This window comes from Mycteria americana, chromosome 26 (genome assembly GCF_035582795.1).
Source record: "Mycteria americana isolate JAX WOST 10 ecotype Jacksonville Zoo and Gardens chromosome 26, USCA_MyAme_1.0, whole genome shotgun sequence".
Classification (NCBI taxonomy): Eukaryota; Metazoa; Chordata; class Aves; order Ciconiiformes; family Ciconiidae; genus Mycteria; species Mycteria americana.
The window spans coordinates 1409250-1420788 of NC_134390.1; the positions used below are offsets into that span (position 1 = coordinate 1409250).

General features: G+C 54.2%; 1 long non-coding RNA gene across 1 annotated transcript; it reads right to left on the reverse strand.

The window, feature by feature from the left end:
* Positions 1-2200: 2200 nt before the first annotated feature.
* Positions 2201-8738, reverse strand: LOC142421076 (uncharacterized). The gene is made up of 3 exons (XR_012778834.1): positions 8611-8738; positions 5824-6660; positions 2201-2212 (listed from the first exon to the last, which is right to left on the reverse strand). It is a non-coding gene; the product is annotated as an uncharacterized LOC142421076 (long non-coding RNA).
* Positions 8739-11539: the final 2801 nt, after the last annotated feature.

Consider the following 11539-nt stretch of genomic DNA (forward strand, 5'->3'; position numbering starts at 1 on the left):
CCACCGGTGCAGGTCTCCAACAGCTTGCTGAGACCCACTGTCGGGGTCTCGGCACCCTCCCAGAGGGTCCGTTGCTTGCCCGCGTTGGTGGCCCTCATCCCACCTTCCTGCCTGAGCAGTGCTTGAAGATATTCAAAGCAACATTAACAAAAACAACAGATTTTTTGCATTTTAGCAATCTGCTTTCAAGATGTGGGGAGGACGGAAGCGGTGTTTCAAAGGCTTCGAGCGCTGCAGCCCTGCCAGACGTGGAGGCCTCCGCAGATGAGCCTTGCTGGTGCTGCTGAATGTGGGCCTTCAAAGGTGGGTTTGGGTGGAGAAGGATGCTCGGTGCCTGCTGGCCAGGATGACGCCGTCCTTGGTGTGTTGGGTCCATAAAGCTTGGCTGTGTGTCCTCTAAGTGGGCTCTGGGGCTGTGCTTAGGGGTGTCCAACAGCTCTAAGGCATGGGGCAGAGCCTGGGGCTTCATGCAGCCATGGAAAAGAGGGCTTCAGCCATCCTTGAGGAGGTCATGGATGGTCCTAAGCGTGGCCAGACTGGGAGCATGCTGCTGGGAGGGACCAGCCATGTAGGCAAGAGGGTCAAACGTCTGCCCAGACGCTAGGTCCCTGCTCCCTCGGGGATGTCCCCCCATCCAGCTCGACAGTGCCACACTGGGTCTCACGCTGCCGCTTGGCCAAAGCTCTGCTTGCAGGACCCGTTGCCTGGCAGCGCGGGTGCTGGGAAGGGGAATCCATCCGCAACGCAGAGCAGAGCAAGGGAGAGGGGACCCTTTTACAAGCCTCGCAGGAAAGGGGGACCTCGGCCACGCTCGGTGGCACTGGGCCGCAGAGCAGCTCTGCCGTGCAGATCCGCCTGCATGCACGGTTTGCTGCAAGCGCAGTCCCCAGCCTTGCAGCGGAGCTGGCCCGCCCTGCGAGGAGGGAGCCAACTCAGCACATATTTGCTCTTTGTTTACTGGCTGTTGCTTGTTAAAAAAAAAAAAAAAAAAAAAAAAAAGAAAGAAAAAAAGAAAATCCCCCAAATACCATTTTAATAACTGCAGCCCTTGCACGCAACGTCCTGATCGGAGCAGGAGGGAGCCGTGTGCCATCGTGTGCTGGCCGGAGCGAGATGTAGCGGGCATGGGGTGTTTTTGGGCACGAACGAGAGGCTGGGACAGCGCTACTTCAGAGGCATTGCTGGATGAGGCCAACACAGCAATGAGCTGGAGGCCGCGGGCACGGGGTAGCCCTGGGCACGGGACAGTGCTGAACACGAGGGGTAGAGGGCAGCGGTGGCTGTGGTAAGGTGGGGTGACCTGGGACGTGGCAGGCGGGGACAGTGTTTGGCATGGCCAGTATGGGTTAAAAGAATAAAATAAGGCTAGAAGGGACCTTTTGGTAGTCTTTGGTCTGGCACCCTCCTCACGGCAGGGACAACTGCAAGGTCTCACTGCACCCAGCCCCGATCCTGAGTGTGGTTCTGGGTCTGGACAGGGGGGAGAGGACAGGACAACCTGCCCAAGGGAAGCACGGCAAGGAAGAGTGCCTGCAGAAGACCTCTTTGCTGGAGCAAGCAACCCCAGAGGTGTCTCCTTGCTCCCAAATGCCATACCTCGAGCTGGACTCGTCCTCCTGGTCATCATCTTCAGCGCTAAGTCCTGCCAGGCTGATGCTCTTCCCAAGGGAATTTGTGGTCCTGCCTTGGGCTTCTCACAAGCCAACAGGCAGAGGTGGGTTTTGGTAAAAATTATCAGTGGGATCAAAAGTCCCCAACTGAGCTGATTTGGCGTTGGGATAAGCTAACCGAAGCGCAGACGGAGCTGGGAGGCAGCCATGGTCTGAGGGGGGAGTTGAGCATCACACACAGAACTGGGATTAGTTATTTTTAGGACATCTTTCAGTTTGGAGAACAACCAAGTGAGTAAAATGATTCAATATGGTTCCAGTATTTAACGAGGAGGCTGAAAATTGCCAGGTTGAAGTGGAGTATCTAGGAAGAGCCTTTGAGACAATATTTATGGCGAGCAGTGATGTGCAGCCGAAAGGAGCCAAAGCACAGCTTTGCAAAGAGGTTATCGGGTGGTCCTGGCACCTCCACGGAGGTTACTCTGCACTTGGGAGCTGGCTGGAGGGCTCTGGTCCTCTCCTGGGACAGCCCACGCTGCAGGCTTGGAGCTGAGCTGGGCTGGCAGCAACTTTCCATGGAAGGGTCGTTGCTTATCTTCCTCCTAAACCAGGAATGAAAGAGCAAAGAAATAAAGGAAAGGCTAAAAAGCCAAGAACGAACCGGGATAATCATTGCAGATTAAAACGCGACTGCAAAGAAGGAGGCAAGCGATGAAACGGGTGCCCTTCCCCGCCTCCTGCGAGCGCTTGGGCTGTGAGATCTTCCACCAGATCCTGCTTACTCCACGCCTGATGTGGCTGGAAACATCTCGCCGAGCCAGCGCCGTGCCAGGACATGTCTCTTGGCCCACAGCTCCTTGACACAGTTCAGTGGTTTAAAGGCCTTGTGGGGGAGAATTTATTCTGGGAATAATTATATTAAAAATCTTGCGGGTTGGTAGCTAGGTCCCAAAGCTGAGGGCTCCAAAGCTAAAAATCAACCCTCAAACAATAAAAATTTCTCCCCCGTCTGCCCAGTGCCTGGAAGGTGGAGTTGGTTTGGGATGCACGGAGTATGGGATGCGCAGGGTTTGGGATGGGCACCCCAAAGCCCACCAGGCCAATGCACGCTCCTCCTCCTCCTTTCCAAATTGGATTTTTTTTTTGTTTGTTTGTTTTCCCACCCTGGGGAAGATTTGCTGCTTGGGATCAGCCAAATTCTAGTCTGGAGGCAGCTTCACCCAGGAAGGAGATTGGGAAAAATGGGATGTCCACACTGCAAGAGCCAGCAGTGGCAAGAAGACTTTGTCGAGGGTTTTTTATATCCAAATGCTGAATTTATGTTTGATCTTGTTCCATCTTTTTGTTGCTCTAATCTTTTAATACACCCAGGTGTTGCACTCCGCTACTCAGATCCTCCTCTCCGCTGCCAACGCCTTCGCGTTGCAGTGACTTTGCATCACGAGCAAATTGCTTTGACCTTCCGCCGGGCTTTTCGGCAAATGAAGACATTAAGGACGCCTGTCCCCAGCCAGTCCCTGAGGGGCCCCAAGCCGGTGGCGGTCCCTCTCCCACGACAGCCCCATGCCTCCCCTTTTAGCCCATTCCTTCCCCAGTTCAACCCCCCTTTTCTCCAGTTTACCTACAAGTACCTACGGAGCAATTCCTCCGGTGTGTTAATAAAGTCCAGACAGAGGAGATCCACTGCACGGCCTTTGTTCAGAATATAATTTTTGATCAAAGACAATTATCGAGTTAGCCCAAGGTGAGCTCGTTCTGTGCCACTTTTATCCAATTATCTCCCTATCTTTGATAGTTTTTGCCTTCCAGATTTCCTCCAGGCCCTTGCACACTGCCGGGCTCACGCTCCGTTGTCTCTCTTGCCCTTCGGACAAGAAAAGCTCCATATTTACTGTCTTCACTCAGTTGGTTTTATTTTCCACCAACTCTTGGTATTTATATTTATTACAGATCGAGGTTTCAGTGCTCCGGCACTCAATACTCATGGAGGTTTGCCTTCACCTCCAAGGTGCTCACTCCATAAACCACTGCACCCTCATCCTCCTCACTGGATCATGGAGTCATCTGGGGACATATCTAAATTATCTTTAAGCTCAATCCTATCTGCACTGCACAGATTTAATCTTTTTTGCTCTCTTTTTATGCATATAGCGAAAGGGCTTTCTAGCTGAACCTCTTTAGCCAGGGCTAATTCAGCCTGGCTTGGGACAATTCTGACTTTATCCCTGCAGAGCTTGCCAAGAAAGAGATGTTTTCTTTGATTCTTTTTCTTTCTACTTGTAAACGGAACTTTGCAGTGGGGTTTTCCCTCTCTCCATCTCAAAAAAGCGGTTCCCTAGCAAAACACTTAAAACTTTAGCTATCCGTTCAATTTAACCCATGCCAGCTCATGATCACTCATTTCAGATTACACTTCGTCACGGCCTTCCTTGGAAGACGGTCCGTTGCCCACGTCCCCCAGCTCGCAGTGCGCTCTCCAGTCCTCGGAAAAACCAAAACTTCCACGGGCCCTTCCTCATTCCCCTGAAAACACCCAACCCTGCAGCGCTTCGCATCACAGGCCACATTCCCTTTTATATTACAGCCGCCTGGACAAAACCTTTTATTTCAGGTGACAGAGGAGAAGGTAAGGAGCTGGAGGACTCTTGTTCCTCGATGGGGAGGAACCAACCCTTTGGAAGATGACCCTGGGCATTCAGCTGCCCAGGCAGGAGGCAGGCAGCCCAGCCCAGCCCTACAAGCAACCCAACCCGCGGTGAGGCATTGATGTGGCATCTCCTCCTTTAGGATTTTTTCCACCAGGATGATCTTCTTGCCTTGTCCAGCGTTCATCCATCCCTGCTCAACTCTACGTGCCTGCGCTCACCAGGTAATGCTCAGTGGCAGCTGGCAGCAGTGCAAAGAGACCTGCAGAGAACAACAGGGATGGCTGAGCAGCAGTATGGCTCTTCTAGCACGCACGACCCACAGCGAGCCCGACCGTGTCTTTGTTGCTTGGTCTGGAGAAGGAACCATTGAGAGAAGACCTGGCCATGGTCTTTGGGGGCTGGTTTACAGAGGAGAGGAATGATCTGCTCTTCTTGTCCAGGTGGGAAAAGAAGTAATAGGCTTAAACTGCAGCACAGATGTAGGTTACGTCTTGGGAAGGATTAGTGAGGGGAGCGGGTTGCTGGTGTGGGCTGCCTGGTCCCCTTTGCTGGCAGGACAAACCGGATGGGCATTTGCAGAAGTGGCAAAGGAGCGGCCGATCCATCCTGGGGACGGAGGGATGCACGGGTTGACCTCTCCAAGTCCTCTCAGCTGCAATTTTCCATGACTTGACCTTTTATCCTGGCCAAAATTGCTGAATTTGAACTCCTGACTGGTTTGGGAGCGGATGAAGCGGGATGCATCAGCGTAGGAACTGCTTGCCGGAGACACGGGGATGGCGTGGCCAGCCCTGCTCCCCGGCCAAAGCCTTTCTGCCTGTTGATGCTCGAATCAGCTCCGTAGCATCCCTGATTTTTCCACTGCCTCAGGCTCTTCTGGCCAGGACCGTGCGTTCAGGTCTGCCTGTGTTTCCTCAACTCTGACATTAGTTCTCCAAACATTACCCAACACCTTCCCTCGCTTTAGCTCTGTCCCTCAGGCAGCCACACAGCTTAATACACCCTCATAAACCCCTTTGATACGGGCCGTCTCTCCGTCTTGGGCTCTGCTCAGCTCAGGTTTGACGGGTGACCCCGTCCCAGCACAGCGGTGAGATACAGGCACACGGGGGGAGGACAGGGGAGAGCCCTGGGGTGTTTGTGGCAACGAGCGTGGCTACCAGGGTACCTGGCTCTGCAGCCTGCCTGTACACATGGCCCTGGACGAGCGGCTTGATCCCTTCCTGCTCTCTGCTGCGCAGCGCATCCCTTTTTTTAATAAACTCCTTGAAGTCATCTCCAGATTGTGCAGCTCATGCCCTTGCCTTTCCCTCTTTTAAATCTTACTTGGAAGCTTTTAGCCGATACATTAGCCCAATAAAGCCCAACAATTGGAGAGAAACCCAATCCTACCCCCACCCCACCCCCCTTCTCCATCGAGATCAAACGGGTTTTAATCGGAATAGAATTTCCTTTGACAAAATGAGTAAAATCTGTCGCTCGCATCCGCCCAGCCAGCCGCTCCTCAGCCCTGGGCCGTGTATCTGTGCTTGGTGCAGGAGCTGAAATCTCCCCTTTCTGCTCACCCCCGTCCTGCTGCCAGCTCCGGCTGGACAGCCTGTCCTCGCTTAGTGGCTTTGTCACCCCCGAGGGGCAGTGGGGTCCTGCTGAGCTGCGCCGGGAGCCCTTCCCTGCGGAGATAACGGAGGGTGTGAGCACCAGCCTCAGCTGCTGGAGCATCCAGGCTGCCCCTCCTGCGGAGCCTGGCATCCTCCCGGCGTGCTCGGGGACAGGGACGCGCCGAAGTGCCGCGGATGATTCGGACATCTGCTCTCACGACAGCCCCGTGGCTAGTTAGCAAAGTCCCTCTGCAAATGAAAGCTCCTTGCCATGGCGCTCAGGAAATGGGCCTCAAACCCGACTCCAAAGCACCAGCAACTCGTTCCAGCCGCGGAGGGGAGAGTTTCCTTTCATCTCCAGCCAGGAGTTTAACCGGCCTTTCGTCTCTCCCCAGACAGGGCTTTGAAGGCTTGCAGGGTCCTCCCACATGTGCTGCTGGGGCTGGGAGTGGTGTCAGCCCTGGGACCGGGAGGGTGGAAAGGAGAGGGTGGAAAGCAGCATGGGAGCAAAGTGTTCTTCCCTTTGGGAGATGCCCAAATGGGGCAACTGGAGGGGCTCCTGCAAACCACCTTCACCCCAGATGGTCACAAAGAGCAGGGAACATCCACGGGCTGGGGACATCCGTGGACGTCCGTGGGACCTTGTCTCCTGGTGCTTTTGAACTTCTGCAAAGTGTCTTCCCCAGGCAGCTTAAAAGACGTTCTGGAGCTCTTCAGGATGGAGGCAGAGATGCTACCCCCTGCCTTCCCAGGCTTTTGGAGGGTCTTTGGGCTTGGAGGGTCTGCTTTCCGCCCAGGACTGTGCTGTGGGGAGAACAAAAGTGTTTTATACCGATTGCAGAGATGGAGTCTGGTTCTCACCAGCAGCAAATTATCAGTGCTGGGGGGAAGGGTCCAAGCTCCCTACCAGCCTCTACTCCAGCACGCACTCAATCCCGCTTCTCCAAAGTCCTTCCTCCTCTTTCTGGCCCTCTGTGACTTTGTTGATAACAGACCAGGGCACAGGGTGATGGTGATGGAGGGTGATGCTGATGTGCCTAGGGGCTGGGGGTGGGAGAGGACATGCTGGGTCCTCTCCCATCCCACCCCAATCTGTCCTAAGATGTTGCTCATAACTCCGCTCTGCCAAGCACGGGCCAGCTGGGAGCCGTGGGAAGCCACCAGGCTCTGAATGCGAGCTACTAGTTTGCTCCAAGATGCTAGTGGTTCGCGTGAGCGTGGACTCTCACGCAGAGCTGTGTGAAGAAGACCCGGCACGCTGGCTTTTCTGAGACCCCTTTTTCCTCCATCCCTTGGGTTGGCATGGCTCCGGTTTGGCCCACAGCTCGAAGGGAGGAGAGGCAGAAAACTGAGTCAGCTTTGAGTGCTTACAAAGTTGCTCACATAAAAATAACTCGACGTTCTTTGGGATGTGCATCATCGGTATCATCCGTCTGTCTGTCTGTCCTGTACTTTTGCGGCCTTATCCTGCTGGTAGGCTTTGTGGCATTTAGATAACAGCCCAGGGAAAACTGCTACAAAATGAGTGCGCTTGCTGTTGTCTTCCTTTTTTGCTTCTCTGGAGAAAAACATCTTTTTTTCCCCCGTTTTTCACTCCCTCCCGGTTCCTGAACCTTAATCTCTGGTTGATTTGCTGCGAGCAGGAGCACGAGGGACCAAGACAGTTTGGTCGCTGCTTCGGAGTAACGCCAAGTGAAATGTCTCCTCCCAGCTGGGGAAGATGCTCTCGGACAGGGACCCCCTGGGGCAAAGTCAACCTCTGCCCTTCTAACACCTCCTAGCATAGATTTTTTGAGGCTGTTTTTTGCTCACAGATTAAACGAAACCTACCATAAATGTTTGTCTTGTTGCTAACAGCAGTTTTGAACTTTGCTTTCCCACAACTACTTGAGCTGATGTTGGAGGATTGTGTGGTGCCCTGCACGGGGCAGACGGAGGTCAGGATGGCTTTGACTTACTGGATCCTCTCCAGTTCTGTGCAGAGAGAGGTAACTGCACACGAAAATACATATTTGCTTCAGACAAATTCCTTTTAAAACAAGAGACCAGGTTCCCTGCACTAGGGGAGAAAAGAGTCAACTGTGCTGGCTTTATTGGGATTTCAGGATCATGAACAGGGCAGAGGGGAGGGACGGTTTGGTAGGGGGATGGCAAAGTGCGTGGCCAGGCACATGGCAGCTAGAAGGAAAAGGTGTGTGAAGGATGGATGAGTAGACAGCTACGTATGTATGGAGACGGAGTTACAGCTGCAAGAGGTGTCCAGAAGTTGAATGCTGGAAGATCTGAGCCTGAAACAGAGGGATGGGCATAGGGTGACCCACAGATGAGCCACCCGAAGGGTCAGGAAAAGGCAGAAATGGACTGGTATGGAGCCCAGGGGTGCAGCGTGCAAAAATAAGAATGACTGGATTTCCTCTTGTGCGCTCCCACATTTCAGAAACTCTGCTTTTTGGGGGTTAATACCTGCAAGGGGAGGCTTGGACGCCTTTGCAGGGGGCAAGCAGGCCTGGAGCAGGGGGATTAGGCAGCATTTGCACATCCAGAGAGGATTAAACCATGAAACTCCCTAGGAGCAGAAGACAACCCTTTGGTTTCCCTTCCCACAGACCGGACTGGAGGCTGTAGGATCTCCTGGCTGGAAGTGACTCACGGCAGGAGTAGCTGAGCTGATGCACAGCGTGACGGAAAGACGCTTCCTGCTAACCCAGCCACAGCCATCAGGATCCTTGCGCCATCTGACAGTGAGTCACTGACCTCTCATCCTTGGGTTACTGGTGCTAGCGCAGGTCCAGTTGAGTACTGGGAAGCACTGGGATGAAATGCAGAGCTCCCCGTCAAGCCCTTGCCTGCCACGTGCCCACAGCACGTCTTGTTTCCTTCTCCTCAAACGCATCAAGCAGATCTGGGGCATCAAGGCGCCCCGTTCATCACCCAAACCTGCTCAGGAGGCACAAATCTCGGTGCCTCCAGCTGGAGGGAGCCGGGAGAAGGTTGTCCTTGGCCAGATGTGAGCAGCGGTGCAGGGCGAAGTGCGTGGAGGTAGCAAGGCAGAGGGCAGAGGTGGGGTTTGCTTTGCACCAGGAGAAGGAACTGCACATCTGGAGCCAGGGTCGGGTCCTGCAGCCGGGTCTGCAGAGCCAGGGAGCTGCGGTAAGCAGGGATGGGCACCTCACAAGGTTTCTCTCTGCTTGGCATTTAAATCCAAGGCAAGAAATTAAAGGCAAGAATGACGGAAGGTTTTTATTTGCTCCTGAGGTGCAAGACAACAACAGGTAACTGTAGCACAACTACTCGCAAGCTACAAAGACAATGGAGCCAACCTGTTCTTGGCAGTGCTGGGTGATATAGCCAGGGGTGAACAAAGCACCTTGTAGCTGGGCAGAGGAACTGGTCCAAGAAACATTTGCTGAAGGCATGAAGTAGAGTCAGGGTTAGGCTGCTCACCAGGCAGGAATGGGTTGGCTGCTCGCAGGGGTACCCGAGCTATACGGCTCTTGCTCGCTCCTCCCAAAGAGTTTCTTTGCCTGCAAAGACTGCATTTGTCCTCTTCATCCCATCTCCTGGGGCAACGCTTGTTCAGTTATCTACTGACCACAGCACGCGTGCCCCCCACCTGCCCCATCATCTGGGGTGCCCGCTGTACGGCTTCGTGTCTGCGAGGCATTGCGTGGGATTTGCAAAGCAGCTGGGTCCTTTGGAGGAGAAAGCCGGAGTAAATAGGAAAAGCAACTGCTCGTGATGATCTTTTATTGCGATCGGGAAAGCAGATCCTATGGGGGTTGATTCACTTCAGCGCTGCCTGGGACTGATGCAAATTCAAGGGCAGAGCAAGGTCGCAATCACAGGCAGCGCTGGGTCTCCCCGCCAAGGCTGCACGACCGTCTCCGTTAGCAGCAGCGGCCGGAGAAGGGCTACGCTCGGCTGCTGTGCCCCGGCGCGAGTCCATCGCGCTCGGCTTCCCCGCGAACCTCGGCTCGTGCGGCGCCAGGGCTGGGCTGGAGACGGCTTCGGTGGGAATTATTTGGCTCACGGGGAGAGCGGGGAGGCTCTTGGCAGCGAGACCCAGAACATGGCGTTTTGCTCCTTTGATGGCCAGATGGAAACAGATGGGGAAGAAGAGGGAAAAAAAAAAAACCCGCGCCCCAAACTTTCACATGTAAAGATTAACTGGAACAGGATGGTTGTCGGCGCGGGGTGGTGGTTGGCATCTGCGGGCGGCACACGGGGCACCCCTCCGTGGCTCGGCCACGGTGCCGCAGCTCATCCCGCTGCCCCATCCCGCGGCTCCGCGCCCGGGGAAGGGGCAAAGCGAGGCAGGAAAGCACCACAGCTCACACCCGGGCTCACCAGCAACGCCACCGGCCAGATCCCAGCCACCACCCTGAGTCCCTTCTGCACCCCGCTCGGGGAGAGGTGGAGGGGGTGCGTTTTGGTGGGGAACATCTTTTAGTTCTTAAAAAGTTCAGCAAGTTCCAGGAACGTTATGTCACTTTGACAAGGAAATGAATTGCGAGGCCATCAATCAAAGCTGCAGGCGCGCAGATCAAAGGACCCCGCAGCGCTCGAGTTCCCTTTTACAGCCAGAGCCCTGCACGATCCCCCTCACCCATATTCCCTGCGGTTGCTGCAGCAACAGCACGCTACAGCGGATGCTTCGCATTTTTATTCGCACCACACATGTTTCCACTCTAACACTGCAATAACTAGAAAAACCTGCGAAACCAAAGCTGCTTCCCCAGCCTCCAGGGGCAGCGGCTATTCCTGGTTCCCTTTAATGTTCTCAATTTATTAGCGTTATCCTCCTTTTTTTCACGCAGGATAAAATAGAGATTATTTTTGTCCTCTCTAACAAAGAAAAGGAGCTTGCAAAAAAAAAAAAAAGAACAAACACCCAACCCAAACCCTCTGTGTCGAGGCTCAGCTTCTGATTTTGTGCCCAGAATTATTTGCAGGCATAATCAGGTCCTCGGCCATCAAAGCGATGCTCTCGACAGCACCGAGCTCACACATGGACCGTGTTAGCCCTGCGCAGCCCCGGCTCTTTGCAGCGGCGGGCAGGTTTGCCGCCCCGTTTTACCAGCCTGCAAACCGAGGGTGGAGCTGGGGGTGGCACTGCCTCAGCTTCCCCGGCCCAAAAATGGCATTTGCACCCAGACCATGATGTGTGTCCTGTCCCAGCCCCACTCTGCCCACCGAGGACAAGTCGTTGCGTCTTTGGAGGTTGTTTGGGTCGAACCCAGCTCTCGCAGTCTCTCCTCTTTACGCTGTTATAGCAGATGCAGCCCTGGTTGATGTCACACAAGAAAAATCATGGCTTCGACCCCCCCAAACCCTGCAGAAACCACCTGTCCACCTTCCTTACACCTGTGGTGGTGGAGCATCAGCTCCATACCGAGCTCTTCTCCAGCATCCATTAACCCAAAGACCCCATCTACCCCGTGAGACCTTCTCCCATCACAGCCACCCAGCTCGGTGTGTGTGACAAGGTCAGGGCAGATCCTCGTGCTCTAGATCCAACTCAGAAAAGCCAAAAGATGTGACATCACCAGCGAATAAGCAGCAGATTGCTAAAATAATCGTTTTCTATTTGAGATATTAAGTGGTTCCTCTGCGCTCCTATGGGGTGTCCTGAGTGGGACAGAGCTGGACCTGGAGGCATGGCAGTGCCACATTGTCCTTCAGA